Source organism: Macaca nemestrina, chromosome 14 (genome assembly GCF_043159975.1).
Source record: "Macaca nemestrina isolate mMacNem1 chromosome 14, mMacNem.hap1, whole genome shotgun sequence".
NCBI lineage: Eukaryota > Metazoa > Chordata > Mammalia > Primates > Cercopithecidae > Macaca > Macaca nemestrina.
Window position 1 is genome coordinate 33,244,119 of NC_092138.1, and position 19,533 is coordinate 33,263,651.

Below are 19,533 nucleotides of genomic sequence, written 5' to 3' on the forward strand. Positions count from 1 at the left end.
ACCTTTTGGAAGGAATTTCACAAAAGAAGGGAGCAGAAAACTAAGACATGACTGGAGAGGATATGAAATAAAAGTTTGTTTTTAAATGGGAGAGATAGCTCTATGTATGCTAATATGAAGGGTCCAGTAGAGATAAAAAATTTGATAGTGCAGGGGAAAAGGAATAGCTACAGAAGGAGAGCTGGGGAATAAGAAAGGGATTCTGCGCACAAGTGGAATGGCTGACATTAGATGTGAGTGGATTCAGCCTGTCCATTGTAACGAGGGGAGGCAGAATATGTGGATACAAGTGTACATCGTTGCTAAGTTTGGCAGTGGGAAATGAGCTGACATCTTAGCCAAAGCAAGAGACATTCCACTTTTTGTGAAATCCTCCTTTCCTTCCTATAAGAAGTCACAGTCTACCATCTGGGGGCAATTTTCTTCATAGGCATTAAGAAGAGATATGTGAGCTATTTCTTCTCTCAGGAAAATGCCCCAATATGGAGCCTTTAATAGTTTACCAGCAAATGTGGAAATTCTCCCAGGTCCAATTTAGATCTGGCAGAGAAGATGAATATTACTAGTCAGTCAGTAACTGCCTGTAACAGATGTTTTTGTTGAATGTTAACATGAACAGTTCTATTTGGCCTTTTCAGAACTGGAATTAAGAAATAAAAGAAATAGCTAAGGGTACATTGAAACCCAGTTGGGAAAAATCCTTTGACCGGAGCCACAAAATAGAACATCTACTAAAAGCTTTAGCACCCAAGAACTGTGTGACCCTGGGGAAATCACTGTGCCTTAATTGTTTGATCTGTAAGAGGGAGAAAAAGAGTGAATATCAAGCAGAGGGCAGGTGTTTGTGGATATATGGACTTTCTGACAAACTATTAGTAGGTATTTTAGGAAAATGTAAGCTTTTTGTGGGGACAGCATAAAACAAACCAAGCAAATGAGTATTTCCAACGATTTGATGCCTAAGATTAACTTAGTTCAGATAACTTAGAAAAGAAAACCAGAATTAAATGATTCAAAATACAAATTACATTTTTTTACAGAGTCAAACCCCCTTGAAAGCAAAGCCTATTTTCTCTCTTTGAATTAAACTTCCATTTCCCTAGTCAGCCAGTACAATTGCTTAAAGAAAATTTACTCATCTGAAAAATGGTATATAAGTAGCTATTTCCAGAAGTGACTTTAGTTACTACAGACAAAGGCTCACTGCAGTGGAATTACAGTGCAGGTCACCTTTGGTGTTCTCCAGTGTAACAATCACACCTGCTGAGGTTCCGTAGGTAGGACCCAGGCCTTCGCCAATGAGACACTGCTGCTCCCGGCACTTCATGCCACCTATACCTGCCACTGTCACAGTGAGAATTCAACTGGACTTGAACAAGATCAGTGCTCTGTAAATTGATTGTTTGCATTGTTTAAGACAAAGTCCCTAGGAACAGGCTTTTCAAAATGGCACAGGAGCAGCAATTTGTGGATGCTACACAACAAGACAGTTTAAAGAACTGGTTAATGTTCTTAGTTATTGATCTTATGGACAATTCTGATAGTCAGTGACTAAGCTCAGCCTAGGTATACCTCCCATCCGTTGTATCCAAATCTAGTTTCCCCATTCTTGGCAGGGTAAAAGCAAAGGATGCATTGCATAAGCACTTGTAGATAAATTCAGCTCATCCTCTTGTGCTGAAAATGCCAATTACTGAGAAACATTTACTATGTGATTATTTACCATCAATAGCATTTGTTTGCTTGTTTACATTGAAACATCCTTTTTTTTTTTTTTTTTTTTGAGACAGAGTCTCCCTCTGTCACCCAGGCTGGAGTGCAGTGGCGTGAGCTTGGCTCACTGCAACCTCCACTTCCCAGGTTCGATCGATTCTCCTGTCCCAGCCTCTCGAGTAGCTGGGACTACAAGCACATGCCACCATTCCCGGCTAATTTTTGTGTTTTCAGTAGAGACAGGGTTTCGCCATGTTGGCCAGGCTGGTCTTGAACTCCTGACCTCAAGTGATCTGCCCACCTCGGCCTCTTAGAGTGCTGGGATTACAGGCATGAGCCACTGTGCCCAGCCTGAAACATACACTTTAAACTTTGCTTTCTAAAATTAACACAATATAAACTTTGAAAAAATAGAATGAGGAATACAGTATTTCATTTTACATTCTCATTTAGGGTTCAGGTTAAGATGCTTAGAAAACAGTATAGACAATTGGAGCCATTTCCTATGGACATTGACCCACCATTCAGAATCCACCTGTGAGATACAGAGATAATGATCATTGTGATAAGAACCATCATGGAGTGTAGAAAAGGTTGTTTTGATAGTTCATAGGCTCTATGAACTCTCACTTTTGGAGACTTTCTTATCTTTTATTACACATATTAAAATGCTCTCATTCCACATTAAATGTAATATATACATGGGTTGAGTGGAGTTGCCCTCAACTAGTTTCCCTAGTGTCATAATCCAGAGACATTTAATTTTACACTTGTTAATTTCAATGTTGCTGTCTCCCTTGCAATATTGTGTGGCCAATAAAATATTTTTAATGTTTCAAACATTTCCGTGGAGGTTGAATCAAACACTTGTTCATTTCAACATTGCAATTTTCTTTTCCTGTTTTTTTGGAGTCAATGATTATTTTTTTGTTTGTAATGTCTTAAACACTTTTATGGGTCCATGAAAAACTTACGGAACTATGTATAGCATGGTGCCTTAGGGCTTAAAAGACAAAATGGCCGTAGATGTTGATAAGGACCTTGGCCTTGAACAATGCCTGAAGCTTTAGCTATGTCATATTTAAGAACAAATTGTACTGTGATGTAAATATTTCTTATGGCATTCCACCTTCTCTTTACCAAATCCAATGAAATAATTCTTCATAACTTTTCATCCAGATTTTGCTTTTGCTTTCTTCTTCCACCACCTTTTTATAGACCCTTATCACGTCAGACACAAACTATTACAATAGACTTTTACTTTGTCTCCCTGCCTGAAGTTCTTTCGTCCTTCAATAGAGGGTGAACAGATTAGCCTTGCTAAATAATTAAGTATATTTAATTAACCAACTAATTAAATTGACATGTCTATTTTGTAGTAATTTACTATGAATTTTTGCAGTTTAAACATAAATGTTTGGCTTTATCTAAAATAGCTTCTACATTTCCAGCAAATCTTTTCTACTTACTTTTCTGTGACTATATTTATCACTTTTTCACCCTTGTTTGTCCGTTAATCCAGGCATTCAACAAATATTGTTAAGCACCTACTGAGTCTCAGACATCATACTAGTCACCAAGGATTCCATGATGAATAAGAGCAATACTTGCCTTTTTTATTTATTTATTTTAAATTTAATCTTATTTTATTTTAAGTTCCAGGATACAGGTGCAGGACGTGTAGGTTTGTTACAGAGGTAAATGTGTGCCATGGTGATTTGCTGCACCTATCAACCTATCACCTAGGTATTAAGCCCCACATGCATTAGCTCTTTATCCTGATGCTCTCTCTCCTCCATCCCCAACCCCTGTGACAGGCCCCAGTGTGTGTTGTTCCCCTCCCTGGGTCCATGTGTTCTCACTGTTCAGCTCCCACTTATAAGTGAGAACATGTGGTGTTTGGTTTTCTATTCTTTTGTCAGTTTGCTGAGGATAATGGCTTCCAGCTCCATCCATGTCCCTGCAAAGGACATAATCTCATTCCTTTTTATGCCTGCGTAGTATATAAGCAGGTGTATATAAGGTAGTCCTATTTTAGAAAAGGCAAATAATAAAATATATATGTTTGAAATGCCACTGGTTCTTTGATAGAGGTAAGTACAGACTACAGTGAAAAGCACAAGGGAAAATGGTCTATTCTGCCTGATTTGGGGAATAAAGGGTAAGCGAGGGTTGTTCAGGAAAAGCTTATTTCTGGAAAATGTATAATCATCTGCCTGATGTACATTTGGGCAAGGGCACTCCAGGCAAAAGTAGTACTATGAGCAAAGGCATCAAGACAAGAAAGACATTTAAAAAATATTGTTGGCTGGGCACAGTGGCTCACACCTGTAATCCTTGCACTTTGGGAGGCCAAGGCGGGCAGATCACGAGGTCAGGAGTTTGAGACCAACCTGACCAACATGGTGAAACCCCATCTCTACTAAAAATACGAAAATTAGTCTGGCGTGGTGGCACCCACCTGTAATCCCAGCTACTCGGGAGGCTGAGGCAGGAGAATCGCTTGAACCCAGGAGGCAGAAGTTGCAGTGAGTCAAGATTGCACCACTGCACTCCAGCCTGGGTGTCAAAGCAAGACTCTGTCTCAAAAAAAAAAAAAAAAAAAAAAAAAAAAATGTTGAATTGATGGCTTTCTTTTTATTAAGACCAAAGCATTAAAATTACAATAATGTTTTTGATTAAAAATAGAATGTTTGGATAAAATAATGTTGAGTTCTAATACACTTATTTTTCAACTTTTCAATATTTTTTCAGTTTCTTTAATATTATGGAAAACAACCATTTTAAAAACAGATGAAAACATGGCTCTAGGAACATACATTTTTGCTTTTGTCTCAGGCTCCAATATGGCTTGGCACAGCACTGTCATATCTTATTTTTATTTAAAATTTTGACATTTTCATCATGGATCTTTTGCATTAATTTTGATTTTAAAAAATGTTTCATTAAAAAGTTAGTCATCTTGATTACCGAGTTTTCTAAGGCCACTTAATTTTATACTCAAGGCAAGTGCTTCCTTTGTTTTCCCCTAATCCCAGGCCTGGAAAAAGCCATCAGATCAATATTTTAAAGATTACTTTCTTATAGTGATGAGTATGGGTTGCTAAAGACTTTGTTAGTTAAAACCTGAGAAACTGAGGCAAATTCAACATCTATCAAAATAGTTTAGGTGGAAAATCACAGAGGCTTGAACTAAGGCAAGAAAGGAGACCAAAAGTAAGTAGGGGTAAGAGAGGTGTCAGGGATGAGAGTCAGGGAGAACTTGATAAGAATTGGATGCATGGGAATGTTCTCTCTCCTGAAATTCATGCTCCAAATTCTGATTACTAAAGCCCAACAGAGTCACCCTCCTTCAGGATTTCTTTTTAGGTCATTTCATACCTTTGTGGCAAATTCTTCCTTCTTCCTGTTTTATCTCTTCAACTCCCTTATAATCTCTTTGCCGTGAAAGACCATGTCTCATTCTCTTACTATGTTATAAACACAGTAGATGCTCAATAAATACCTGTTGAAAGAATTGCATCAGTGTTTTTTTAACATCACTCCAAGGCAGTGCCTATAATAATTAAGCCAACAGAAGAAGAGTTTGAAACTTCTTCCTTGGATATATTTTTAAGGTTAGAATACTCATTTATCTACCCAAGATGGCATAAATGACTTCTTGGGGCCCTTTCCAATGACATGATTAACAGCCCTTTTCTGAGAAGAGTTTTATATATGTTACTGCTAATAGCAAGAGAACTTCTCCTGGGGATATTTTCCCTTTTATGTGATTACATTGATATTTTAGAGAAAATGAAATTACTGCATCCCAGCTCGGCAGTTCTTTTTGAATTTATAAAATGCAGAAATTGCTATAAGACCATAAAGTTGAATCAGGTCTCTTATCCAATCATCAATAGATAATTTTGGTTTTTATAACCCATCTTATAAAAGTTCTACTGTGGTTACCAAAGTCAAGAATTCGACATTAGTGTTGCCCTTGGCAACAGAATACAGAGATTTCTCTGGAAATTATTCCAGTTATAGTAAAAAGATAATTAACATTTAGTTACAGAAAAATCTGAACTTAATGTATCTGAGTGTAGCTTTATCAGATTTCCTCTTCCGGTGATATCTTGATACATTTTACCAGAAATTTCAATTTTTATTATTCATTATTATCACTATTATTTTGGATGAGGGGCTTTCAGTAATGCTCCTACAGGGACTAGGTCAGTTCGCATGTACCCCTCGTAGTCTGCCTTTCACCTTCTGAATGATGGACATAATGCTGGAGGTGGAGCAAGCGCTTGGCGCAGTGGTGAAGTGCTGCACCAGCGTGGATGGTCTGAATCTAGGCTTCTGATTTTGTGAAAAAGCAAAATCATTAATAGGTTCAAACTACTGTTTTTCCATTTTCTACCTTTCAGAGCCAAATATAATGTGAAACTGATAACAAAATTTGATATCTAGAAGTGGGATGCTTTCAGTAATCCTAAAATGTGAAACTAAAATTGTGGGAGAAGTAGAAATGGGGCTTTGGGTAATAAGCACCTAGAGACTTTAAGTCAGAAAGCTGGTGATACTTGTTAGGTAGTGGCAGAACTTTTGATTTAATTGTTGCCTGCTTTACTGGCAGTGCACCTAATCGGCTAAATGAGGCTATATGATAAGGAGAAATGATGGCAAAGATTTTATATATGGACATGTAGTAGCTCTACCACCTTCAGCCAGATCTGACTGAAGAGATGACACCAGACTAGAACTACTTGAGCTGCAAGCAGAGAAGAGAAGAAACACCCTTGTCTTTATTTTTATTTATTTATTTATTTTTGAGATGGAATCTCACCCTGTCTCCCAGACTGGAGTGCAGTGGCATGATCTCGGCTCACTGCAACCTCTGCCTCGCGGGTTCCAGCAATTCTCCTGCTTCAGCCTCCCAAGTAGCTGGGATTACAGTCACCCGCCACCATGCCCTAACTAATTTTTGGATTTGTAGTAGAGTTTCGTCATGTTGTTCAGGCTAGTCTCGAACTCCTGACCTCAAGTGATCCGCCTGCCTCAGCCTCCCAAAGTGCTGGGATTACAGGCGTGAGCCACCGTGCCCAGCAGAAACACCTTTATTTTCTAAGGAATCTTTTTCCCTGACTTTGGTCTACAAGTTACAGTGAAAAGAGTCCTGAAGGCAATTGGTTCCATCCTTCAAACGTGAAGCAATTATAAACAGTGATTGACAAACAGTCTACATACTGGTGCTCCACTGGAAGAAGGCACAAAGCCTGCCAGTAGTGATGGGATCCGGGATGTTGTTTCCCCACCCCCACCCCCCCACCCGGGAACTGACTGTTTCTAACTAATTCTAGACAACAGCCATTGAATCCAGGGCAAGAAAGAAGGGCAGAGCACGGAGTCGTGAACATGAAAGAAAGAGGAGGTTCCTCAGGCTTGAAATCCACATCTGGATAATATTTTTGACTGTTATTATTTACTGTTTTGGTTTTTTGTTTTTTTTTTTTTTGAGATGGAGTTTCGCTCTTGTTGCCCAGGCTGGAGTGCAGTGGTGCAGTCTCTGCTCATTGTAACCTCCACCGCCCGGGTTCAAGTGATTCTCCTGCCTCAGCCTCCCAAGTAGCTGGGATTATTACAGATGCCCACCACCATGCCTGGCTAATTTTGGTATTTTTAGTAGAGATGGGGTTTCACCATGTTGACAAGGCTGATCTCGAACTCCTGACCTCAAATGATCCACCCGCCTTGGCCTCCCAAAGTGCTGGGTTTACCGGCATGAGCCACTGTGCCCAGCCAACTGTTATTTTTAAATGCGGACTTTACTAGGAGCAAATAAAACAAAACTGTTCTAAGTTTAAAGGGAACTGTATTTGCAAGGAACTTTCTTCCTAAGACTGGCCCCAGATTCTCTACGATTAGTAAACCCCTAAAATAGTCCCTGGTTACTAAAAGTACACCAATAGCAAGTTGGCTTTGAATGCTCTATAGCCCTAGGGAGAGCATCTTTACCAAGCCACATCGGAGGGAAGAGTCAGAAGGGGAGGGGAAAAGCGACTCTGGTAGATCCTTCCAGAGAGAATAAGCAAATTCAGCCAGATCGGCCAACCAAGGAACTTACCCATGGCAAGACAGGAAATCTTTGCTACTCTTGTCAAGCAGAATTGCCTAATTTCTATGATGACTGTGTGCTTTAATAACTGATGACTGTGCACTTTCCAGCCTCTCTTTTCCAAAGGGGCGCTTATTTTGGTAGTCCTGCTTCTCCACTGCTGTACATGGAGGGCAGACCAATTGTCCTTTGGTTTATAGGCTAGCAGACCCATAACAAACCAAACAAACAAACAACTTTCCATTTGTATCTGACAGAAAGACTGTATATCTCCCACAGCACCTACATATTAAGCTGGATGCAAGAAATGCAAAGAGCCTTTGAGGTTATCTCACTTGGAATGTTTTTTGGAAAGAAACTTGGGCTCTGATAAATGTCTAACAACCAGCTGAGATAGGATTGTGTATATCACACACACACACACACACACACACACACACGCTATATATTATAAATTTTACTGATATAAAGGATATGTATCTCATAACTTATAAATAATAATAGCAATATATACAATACTCTTTATTGTAAACTCCTTATGACTAATTGATTCTTACAGAATGTGTTTTTTGACAAAACAATTGCAAATAAGCCTAATTCCCACATGAATGATGGTTGATATGTTTATGTTTTTGTATTTTTAGTAGAGACGGGATTTTACCATGTTGGCCAGGCTGGTCTTGAACTCCTGACCTCAGGTGATTCACCCACCTCGGCCTCCCAAAGTGCTGCGATTACAGGCATGAGGCACCGCGCCTGGCCCACATGACGTTTTAAAGAAAGGAACAGGAGAAGCAAAAGATTATTTGAGGACATAAACATTTTTTTTTTCCCCCAGAGAATCTAAGCTTTGCCTCAAGGGACAATTTAAATTTTGGGGTTGAACTAAATTTAATCTAGATCAAATTATTTAGTTAATTTATCTTCCTACTAACCAACAAATTTATATTCATCTTTAGGAGAAGTATGAAGTCTAACTACATAACTATACACAAATTAAAAGAACTAGCTATTTTCAGAGGTGGTGTTCATTAAATTTTGTGACCTCACCACAGAATATTTCTGCTGTCAGCCTCTCTCAATAAGCATATTTTGCAAGGTAGGCTGCTGATGCCATGAGGGTATCAAATAAGCAGATTTGCTCCCAGTGTAGGGACTGGTAAGTCACTGGCAGATGTGTTCTGTTGTTCCTCATACATAGGTTCAGTACCATCTCTCCATTCATTCACTCTAATTATCTGGTGAATTACCTGGGATACACCAGTTAACAGGTACAGTTTTGCCTTCAAGTAGTAAATAGTATAGGAACTCTTCCTACTCCGAACACACCTGTATTCAGTGTCTCTGTGTGTTTGTGTGTGTGTGAATGCGTGCGTGTGTGCATGTATGTGTAGGACTGGCTGCATCATTCTCAGGGCCTAGTGCAAAATAAAAATGCAGGATTCATTGTTCAAAAATTATAAAGAATTTCAAGACGGCTACAGCAGAGCTTTAAACTATGTTTGGGGGTCCTTCTAAGTGCAGGACCCTGTGAGACTGCACAGACCTATGAAGTCAGCCCTATATGTGCATATGTGAGTTTGTATGTGTGTGTTGTTGAGGACATGTGTGATTCTTCTTGGAGGACTGCATAGTGTAAATATACCATTGTCTTTTATTCTTCCATCTCATTTTTAGAGTCTAGATAAATCTGCATATGAGGGCCTGACCCCTTTTTAGTAGTTTTCAGCCTTGGATAGTGGTGGAAAACATGTGAATCATAGTTCAAATTTCCTCTCACTCTTTGTAGGGCTGTGAGCCCATTACATATGTTTTCTGTGCCTCATCTTTTCAACTCAAAAATGGGGACATAAGATACACTTAGTCATGGAGTTATTAAGGAGATTAAAATAAATCCGTTAATATTAGTGAAGTGCCATAGCTTGTCTTGCCATAGCTCTAGGTAAGCAGCTGTTAAAGTAAAAATTTTGAAGCCTTTATTATATGAGAACTTAAACCTAAATCCCATCCTGTGTTAAGTAAGGACTATGGAACTATTAACCTTCCCCCTAAGAGAACCATTTATGACCATAGCCCTATCTGGGTCAGGAAGGGCATGTTGATTTGAAAGTCCTGTAAGGTGTTAATGGATGCTAACAAAAGACTTCCTATTCAGGAAGCAAAGGACACCTGGGGCTGACCACCCTCGCTCTTCACTGATGTTTCCTGCTTTTGTTAAATATAAAGTAAATAAATCAAAATAAACAAAAAGAAAACCAATAACAACCACCACCAAACATCAGTATATCCTTTTAGTTGCTATGGCTCCTTAAAAAACTGGAGAATTGTCTGGAAGCAAAATCAGTTGACTCCTAAACTCTTAAGAGATTTTATTGCTATCATGGTGCAGAAGAAGGGCTAAAGAGCCATATCGCCTAGCTCAACAGCGTGGAAATTGGAAACGCTGTCTTGTAATGTCTGGATAGGGAAGACAAGAGTCTATGACCTGAAAGAGAGGGGGACAAAGAATGTCTTACCATTTGCCAATTATACACACACGTCCAGTGCAGGTGACTGCCTTTATGTTTTCTAATTTGGACTATCAAACATCCTTTCATTCCACATAGTCATCCTCAGATTAGCATCTGGTGTCCTTGTTTTGTGTCCTCTCTTCACCTTGCCTTGAGTCTTCAAAGCCAACTTTAAATGGACTATTTTTCCTTAGCCTTCCCCTTAATCATAATAATTTAAAAGTCCATGAAATTATGGTTTTGATAACTTTTTTCTAAGAATCATACTAAAACAAATATATAACTATTTAATTTTTTAAAAGTGTGTCCTCATCTCTCCTAAAATCTCTTGAACTACCAGGGTTCTGATCTAAGAGAAGCTAGAATCTGCAGATGTTAACACAACTCCATGGAGGCCTGAAGCAAGAAGCTTCATAAGGTGTGAAGGGGCAGGTGGGCCAGGCAGCAGGTGAAGGCCATGCTCTAGAAGTGAGATGCTGGGCAGATCTCTCCTTTCTCCATGCATAAAGCAGATGGGCAAATGAAGGGGTGCGAATTCACTTAGGGCTATGAATTGCTGGGAGGTGTTTTGGGTAGCAATGAAAAACAAGTAACAGCAACAAAGAAGGCTGGACAAAATCATGTATACTATTGAATTGAAATCTCCGCAGTAATAACTTGAGGACCTGGGAAACTGTCAAGTCCTCAAAAGCCTTGACTTTCAGAGCCCTTGCCGGAGTAGCAATAGGAGTGGTGGGAAATCAAGAAAGTCAGACATTTCAGAGTGTCCTAAAAAGAGTGTCATCAAAAACATCTGAGCATGGGATCCATGCTGGGCAAAAGGACTATGGAATCCACAAGGAGCTGAGGGACAGGAGAAGCAGGAGGGCCTAGGGGTCAGTATGGGCTGAGGAAGGTGTTCAGTGAGTATAGGTGTGTGAGAAGATCAGATAGACAAAGTAACACACACACATGCCCACATACAGCCATACAGAGACACACACCTTTCTTTCCATCTAGGATTTTTTTTTAAGTCTATAGACCTTTGAATTGATTTGAAATCCCCTATTTAAATAAGAGGGGGCATTCCATCTTTTGATATAAGCTCTGAAATGCATAAGAAATTCCTTGTAAAATTTATAGTCTTTTTGAATGGATGTTGTTTAATATTTTCAATTACAGATTTATGGCAGAATTTTTCATAGGCCTGAATTGTCTGTTTAATATTAAAACGATTTTTGTAGGGAGCCATCTGTTATATGATCAGGCATGGAAATTCTTTTCAGGGCTTTACATCAGCACTCCTCCAAAGTTTGTCATGCTTCAAATATCCCCAGGCACTTGTGTTTCCATTTAGAGGAGCAAGGTGAAGGACTCAGAGGCAGGACATGATGTCTCCTCGATTGTTCAGCGGCTGTTACTGAAAACACTGTTTCAGCATATGGTTTTTCCCTAACCTAGCCTCAATGTTTTCCTTTACTATGACAGAACAATATCCTGAGTAAAAGGACAGTTTATGAATCTTTGAATCTCCTATCAGAACAAACTTTGCTCATTGGCTCATTGCATTAATCAACTCACGTTTTTCTTCAAAGCTGTTTTATCCTTTAAAAATGGTAAAACTATGGCTCATTTTCCCCATGAGTACTAGTCCCCTGAGTGCAATTTCATTGAAGCTAACTCTATTTTACCAAGTAGATTTCATCTCAAGTGCTCCCTTTGAATCACTGGGCTGGGAGCTGCCTGAAAAAGAATGTGGGAAGGATTTCGAGGCTGTATTCAGGGTCAGTGGGGAGTACTACAATTGATTACTTATGTCTGCTTTGGGTGTAGAAGTAGTGAGCATGGGACACATGTGCCCTTTATTTGCTGTCTGTGGCCTTTACTTTTTCTGTGTCCCTCACTTACTGTGCTCATTAATAAGCATTGTGAAGTGGCTGGCCTTGAGGCAAACATACACAGAAAAATCAACTTCTCTATCTGGGAAACAAGCCTGACCCTGACCTCACAATAATGTTAACAACAACAATAATAACAGCCACATTTGTTGAACATTTGCTGTAAGCCCCACTGTAGGTAATTTACAAACATTAAACCATTTCATTTATTCCCCACAAACTACCACAATATACATATTATTCACCCAGCTTTTTGACTAAGGCTCAAAAAATGAAGTAACTTTACTGAGTTCACCCTTTTGTTCAAAGCATCCACATAAATTCATATTGTTCTGGATACCTAGAACCATCACTCCCTTCCATATCCACTCAGTCATTTTCATCCTTACATTCAAATCCTAGCAGTCTCTCCCTCTATCCACAGCTCCTCGTCCAGGGAGACTCCTTGATAAAGCAGAGAGAAAGGCTGGCCTCAGATCAGCTAAGTTGGACATTCTCTGAGCCATGACGAATTCTTTTCTGTGGCTATGATATATTATTTCACATGACCCATTCTTAATAATTCAGCCTAACCATCCGTTTGTTCAATTCCATTTAAGAATTTTTCTTTGTAATGGTTTTGTCAATTGTCTGCATTTTTAATTTAATTAAATTGTTATATATCTCAATTAAGTAGTCAATTCAAAACACTTAGTGGATACAATCTGAGCTTTTCAATAGCTGGTCAAAATAAATAATCAGTGCCATCCACCTAATGGTCCTTCCATGAAAATTAGCTGTGACTTTAGTGGTAAAAATATGATAAAGTGATTTACGGTCATATCCCTCTATTTAAGAGAGAAGTAGACAATCATAATTTTTAAACGGTGTCTGTGTCCAGTTCCCTGGTGTACTTCTTAATGCCAAGAGAGTCAAAAGCCCCCTGTTGATCATGACTTTAAAATTCTCCAGTATAAGTGTGAGTTAGCCAATCGTGTGGTGCCATCTCATTTGCCTGGTGATGTATAGACTTGACTTTAGTTCCCATTTACACCTTGCAGAAGCCAATAATAGTTCTCTTCCTCTTGAAAAAAAATAAACAGAAATATCAAAAGGAAATACCTTTATAGGGTGGAGACAGGATTGGATAAGTTGTTTATCATTGTTTACATCCAAATCAAATAACAGGAAAGAAAACAATTAGTCAAGTTCATACCCTAGGTTCTGTTTAATGTGTCTGTTTTCAAGCCCGTTCATGCTATTTTGCCTAAGCAAAGCTTTTGTTTGCCTTGTTAAGGTTTACTTTGTTTTGAGACCTTAACACATGAAAGGGTTTGGCAAACTTTCTCTGAGGCAAAACTTGAAAAGTGAGACATTTGAACACTTGTAAAATGTAAAGATTTTTGCTTTTACCAAAGTCCATTCCAGGTCTAATCTAGGTTCACTCTCTTTTACCCAACAGTTCCCCAGACAGAAATGTGATCCTAGCCCATTCACAATCTGTCTCTTCCATTTCCCAGGATAGATATTATCTAATGTTTGAGCTTCAATGCTGATTTACCATTACCAGTAAGAAGATCAGTTTTCTATCATCACCTTTTTTGTGAAAAGAAGGAAATTAACGTAAAGAGGTTTGCATTAATACTTTTCTCTATTTCTCTGTTTTCCTCAGGATAATATATTTTATCCTGTGGATATAATATTTTTTTGTCTATCACTTTAGTGGTGAGTTCAAACTTTACTATCACAATGACTTGGACTACTTGGACTTGAAATCTCCAGCTCTGACTGAACAGCATCTTTTCTTAACTTCCCATTATTTAGCTTAGCATAATTTTAAAGCCCTTCCTATTTCTTATCATGCCAGTTCGAAGAATACATAATTCTACTTATCAATGAGCAGGTTCAAGTCTTTTCACCTCTTCTGCTCACATTCTGCTTCTATGTCCTGTACACTCAAAGTATGTTAAAACAAGATTTCCCATCTTTCCTGCCACTTGGATTGTGTCATCATTCTTTTAAGATATTGGTGATGTCACCAATTGTTTCCACATGAAAGTCAAACTCGCCACTTCAAAGTTCTCAATATTACCTCTTTCCCCTCCATGTGCCATTCGAAGTCCCTCTGCCTGCCTTCATTTCTATTTGAATTCCATAACCACACTGCTTTGCTGCACAGGGAGGGGGGCATCATTGCCTCAAAATCACCTTGACCTCTCCTGGTATGCATTCTTGCTTTCTTGCCAATTGGAATGATATGAGAAGGATTTAACATGAATGGGGTCTCTTATTCTTTCCATGTTCTTCAAAGCACTACTTAAAGTTAAATAATTTTCAAATTCATTTAATGGTAGTCACTACCCCAAAACAGACTTAAAATCCTTTACCTTATTTTATCCCTAATTATTTTCCATTCAAACCACTGTATAATGCATTAGTATACTTATTACATTCTCTTTATTTAGGAACTAATTATAAAAGTCAGAAATCAATTTTGGGTTATGCTGCTTATGTCTGGTGGTATATAGCCATAGGGGGACAATATGTCCTTGAATGAAGGAAGAGTCTAATTTTTTTGTGTCCTCTACATTATGCACCTGAAAGAGACACATACACAAAAGTGGAGCTTTCTGTAGTTCCACAGAGGAATGTACCCTGTGTAATTAGTTCACATTTGTGGCCTTTAAATTAGAGAACAAAATATTGGTCCAGTGTCTACTTTTTGCTTCCTCCCTGATCACCACAATTGAAATCAGAATTATTTCAAAGCTTCCAATTCAGTTTATATTCTGTCTAATCAACTTGATAACTCTCCTTGCTAATGCTGATAAAATGTCTTTCTTAACCTATCTTCAGTAATTTTTCCTGTGGAAGGGTAGAGTCCAAGAGAAGGGATTTAAAAAATACTTTTGAATGTGATTTTTTTAAGCAGCTTTAGGAAAAGGTTTGGTGATCCCAGTTCCACTCAAAAAAATTATCTATGTGCAAAACATTTCCCTACTGGCTGTTTTCAGCTAATCCATTTAAGCTTTGTATGGACATTTATCTATCGATTTTTTAAAATCTCTTGTTTATCTGTATTTTCAGAGACATTAGATAGCAAGACACCCTTTTTATTTCAAAGTAAGTTACCTTCTAAGAGTAAAATTAGAGTCAAATAATGTGAAATAATATTTCAAGGCACAGTTTGCTATTCATTCTATATTCAGTGAAAAATGTTATAAAGCAACTTGTATGGAACAATCTCATTTTCAATCTCTCTCTCTATTATCTATCTATCTGTCTATCTATCCATCTATCTATAGAGAAAGCTATGTAAGGCAATATGCCAACATCTTAGTAAGAAGTAGGATTATTATGGCTGATCTTCAGTTTTTTTCTAAAGATTCATTTGCAGAAAGGATGTACTGTTGGTATTAAAAGTATTTTTAAAGTAAATAGTATGTTTATGCTCCTTAATCACTTGCTGTGGATGTGTCTAGCAAAAAGATATTAGGAAGCTTCCACTGCTAATGACTTTGAACATTACAACAATCCTTCATTGTCTCCATTTTTTTTTTTTTTTAATTTTAACTGGTAGTTTACCAAAATCAACAAGAAACATAGGCTAACAGAAGGAGAAGACAGTCATTTCACTTTTCAAACAATTTGAGAACACATAGCTCTCTGCCAGCTGTCTGCTCTGGCAAGTGGTAGAGAGATCGCTGTTCTGTTTCTGACATGAAGAGAAGGTACATTAGGGTTGGAAAGGACTTAGAAGCCTCCTCCTCCATTATTCTGGAGTCCCTGCCCCAGAAATTCAACAACATGCTAACACTTATTGAGCTTGCTATGTGTATGCACTGTTCTAATAACTTTTTATATGTTAACTCATTTAATCCTCCCCAAACCTTATATGGTGGTATTACTACCCCCATTTTACAGATAAGGAAACTGAGGCACAAAGACATAATAATTTGCCCAGCCTCTCATCCGGTAAGCAGCAAACCTGAGGTTTGAATCAGCCACTATGGCTCCAGAGCTTGCTCCCATAAAGGTTGCTCCTTATTGTCTCTCATTTGTTCTTGCTGAAATGTGGTCCTGTTGCTATTTCAACGTCTCTAATAATAATAAATGCCTCACCTTCAGTGATAGCCAATTCCCCTTGAGACTCTGTCCTACTTAGAGTTGTATCAAGATATATGGATGCCCAGGCAATGGAATAAGTAGAAAGGTGGCTCTATTGAAATCCGCCCCCCTTTCCCAAAGGAGATCCTGGTTGGAGGACTTCGGTGTAGGTACTTTATTTGCAGGTGATCTTGGAAAGCAGGAGTGAGGGAGAGGGGAAAGTGAGACAAGAAGGGAGAAAAAAACAATAAAAGGAGTATTGAGTTTCTTGTGGGCAACTGCAACTTGATCATCTGAAGTATTACAAAGAAAACAGCCTCAGAACTGTTCTACTCAGGGGTAGGGAGGCTTGGGTATTTATCCACCAACAGCCATCCCTTGTTAGTGGAGGGTTTTCATTGGAAGCCACCAATCCCTAGCCCTTCCAGGCTGCCATACAGGCAGGCTGAGCAAGATGCCCTGGTGCTAGAGAAAGCCCTCAGGCAGAGAAATAGAGAAACTCATGGACTTGGGTGGGAATCTGTCAGCATGTGTAGAAACTGTCCACTGGAGCTACAGGAGAACTCACAGGTGATCCAAAAGTTATGGGGTGGAGCCTCAATATCTCCTACAGTGGCCCTTCAAATCAGGATTCGCAAAATATTTCTCTAATGCATTGTTAGAGGAAAGTCAGAGGATTTCAAAGAGTGGTCCCTGGACCAGCAGCCTCAGCACTACTTGGGAGTTTGTTAGAAATGCATATTCTCAGGCCCTCCCCAGAATTCCTGAATCAGAAACTCAGAGAGTGTTGCCCAAAAATCTGTGTTTTAAAAAGCCCTCAGGATGATTGTGATACAGATGAAAACTCTGCAAGCAACAGAGTTTTAAAGATAGCAAGGGCCCCATCCACAAATCAATTTATCTTCCCAGGGAAGACTGAGATAGAACTTTTCCAATGTCAGATATATAGAACCCAGATCTCCAAACCCTAAATCCCCAAGGCAATGATTCAGACATTTCCCCCCAGTAGGTTTGGGCAAATGCTAAGATGCTGTGACAAAAAGAACCCAAAAGATAGTCACTTGAATGAGAGACATTTATTTCTCACTCAAGTAACAGTCTAGGCAATATAGGCTGGTGGGGACAACTCTGCTCTACAAAATCATTCAGGGACCCATGTTTTTTTCATATTGGGCTTCTGCCTTCTCCTGCGTTGTGTCTTCACCTGTGTAGCCAAAACTAGGGTGATGTCATATCAAAATGCTGACCATGGGATGTGAGGGATAGAGACAAAGTCCAAAACCAGAATCTTATCTGAATTTGCAAGTGACACGGTATTTGAGCACATCATATACTCTAATAGTCTATTGTTCCCAACTTAATCATATGACCACATGTAACTGCAAGAAAGGCTGAGAAATATCATCTTGGCAACTTTGTGCCCAGGAAAAAAGTCTCTAGAACACAACCAACAAATAGTTGTAGCATGTACCACAATATCAGATTTTCCTAATGTGATAAGCATTATCGCTGTTGTTATTTTTTGATTTGCTTTGTTTTATATTTACTCACATCATACCTTGTTCCAGCAAGGTATTAAGGCACCTTCAGTATGTGAGTCAGAAGATCTCAGTCAAGTGGCTTATTAAGATGCACATGTTACCTCGAGTGGGAGAAGTATAATCTACTAGTATCTTTTAAAGAAATCCATGCTCAGGTTTAACAGACCAGACACATGAAATCCAGCAAAAAGTAAGTTACGGTGAGAATGGGATATAGATCAGAGCTTTTCGGAAAGAAATAAAGGTGGACAACATCAACAAAATTTCTAGATACATGTGGGAAGGAAAGAGGCAAAGAAAGGATAAACCCAAAAGAAGATGATAGTAGAAGCCAAACCTGTTCCAATCGCATATTTTTCCAGGCTTGGTAGAATCAAGAGATAGATATGTCTGCCTTTCGTCGAGGGGTTCCAAATATACCCAGCCAAGGCACTTGCCCAGCAGATTAATTCCAAGGTTTGGCTCTCAAGCAGGTAAAATCGAGTGATCAAGTTATGCAATCCACGGCAAGATCAGGAGGAGACACTGGGTCAACACTGAATTGCTACAGGACTCCAAGGGTCCTTGGACAAAAAATGTTAAAGAAGTGCAAGTCCAAAGAGTAGAAATTCAGATAAAAACAAGACAGGCAAAAACCAAGTAAAAGTCTAGGTGGAAATGGAGCAGAATAAAATAAGGTGGAAAGTAAAGTGAGATGGGTGATTTCTGAGAACAGAGCTGAACGAACACCTTTCCTGATTAATGCACAAGTCCTGTTGGTGGCTTGAAATATCAAAATAAGTCAGGGTTGGTGCAGGAAAAGAAAGCATGTAAACAATGTTTTTCTGAACACTGTAACTTTCAGAGCTAAAGGCAGAGAACCAAATCCCTATTATTTCTCAAGTAATACGTTACCTCAACACAATCTCTGGGCATTGATTTAAAATAACAATTTAGAATAAAATCATAATTAGAAAGCTAATTAACTGAGGCAATGCACAATAAAAGACAGAGGCTCTGAACTGTTCCCCAGAAGCCAGCTGACTTGTGCTTTTGTATTTCTTTCTTCTAGGAGGAGGAGCTATAGATTGTATCTAAATATATCTCAGTAAACCTACAAATAAGCATGAGCATAATTAATCCACTCTACATAAAGCAAAAATCCTCACCAATGTCAGCAAGCAGCAGTGTCCTCTTAAATTTAAAGCTTCTATAAAGCCTAAAAGGAAATACCAATCAGCAACCCTTTATCCTTTTAATGAGGGCCAGCAGCTCTCATATTTTTATCTCTTTGCTTTACAGTACACTGAAATAGCCTCTGAGTATGTTGTTTTCTCTCTGCTCAGAATTAGCAGAAAATTGTATAGCCAAAACTATTACTCTCTATTTCTTAGTCTTTTCTTTCAATAGATGAGAAATCTTCATCACTATTTAATTGTGCTCACCTGCAGAGCCATGACACATTGGATTTCAGAGATGCAAAGAAATAGACTTCTGTAGATATTTGAAAGTTCCTAGCACATTTTCATGTTATACTACTATGCAGAGTTTTGGCAAAAAAAGCAAGCAAGATAGAGGTCATCTTTTGTACCTCTCCTCTTCTTCCATGTTCTCTGCGTTTTCCACCTTTTGCCCAAGTTCTCCATGCTTTCTGATGATGTATGATGTATGTGATCTAGAAGCTTAGACTCCAGAACTACACTGCCTTGAGGTCACACTGTAGCTCT

General features: G+C 38.7%; 1 long non-coding RNA gene across 1 annotated transcript in view; it reads right to left on the reverse strand.

The window, feature by feature from the left end:
* The window catches only part of LOC105491825 (uncharacterized), a 141,350-nt gene that overhangs the window by 39,463 nt on the left and 82,354 nt on the right, over positions 1–19,533 (reverse strand). Inside the window, exon 2 of the long non-coding RNA XR_011612520.1 lies at positions 5,095–5,218. This is a non-coding gene — a long non-coding RNA (uncharacterized lncRNA). The remainder of the gene's footprint in view (positions 1–5,094; positions 5,219–19,533) is intronic.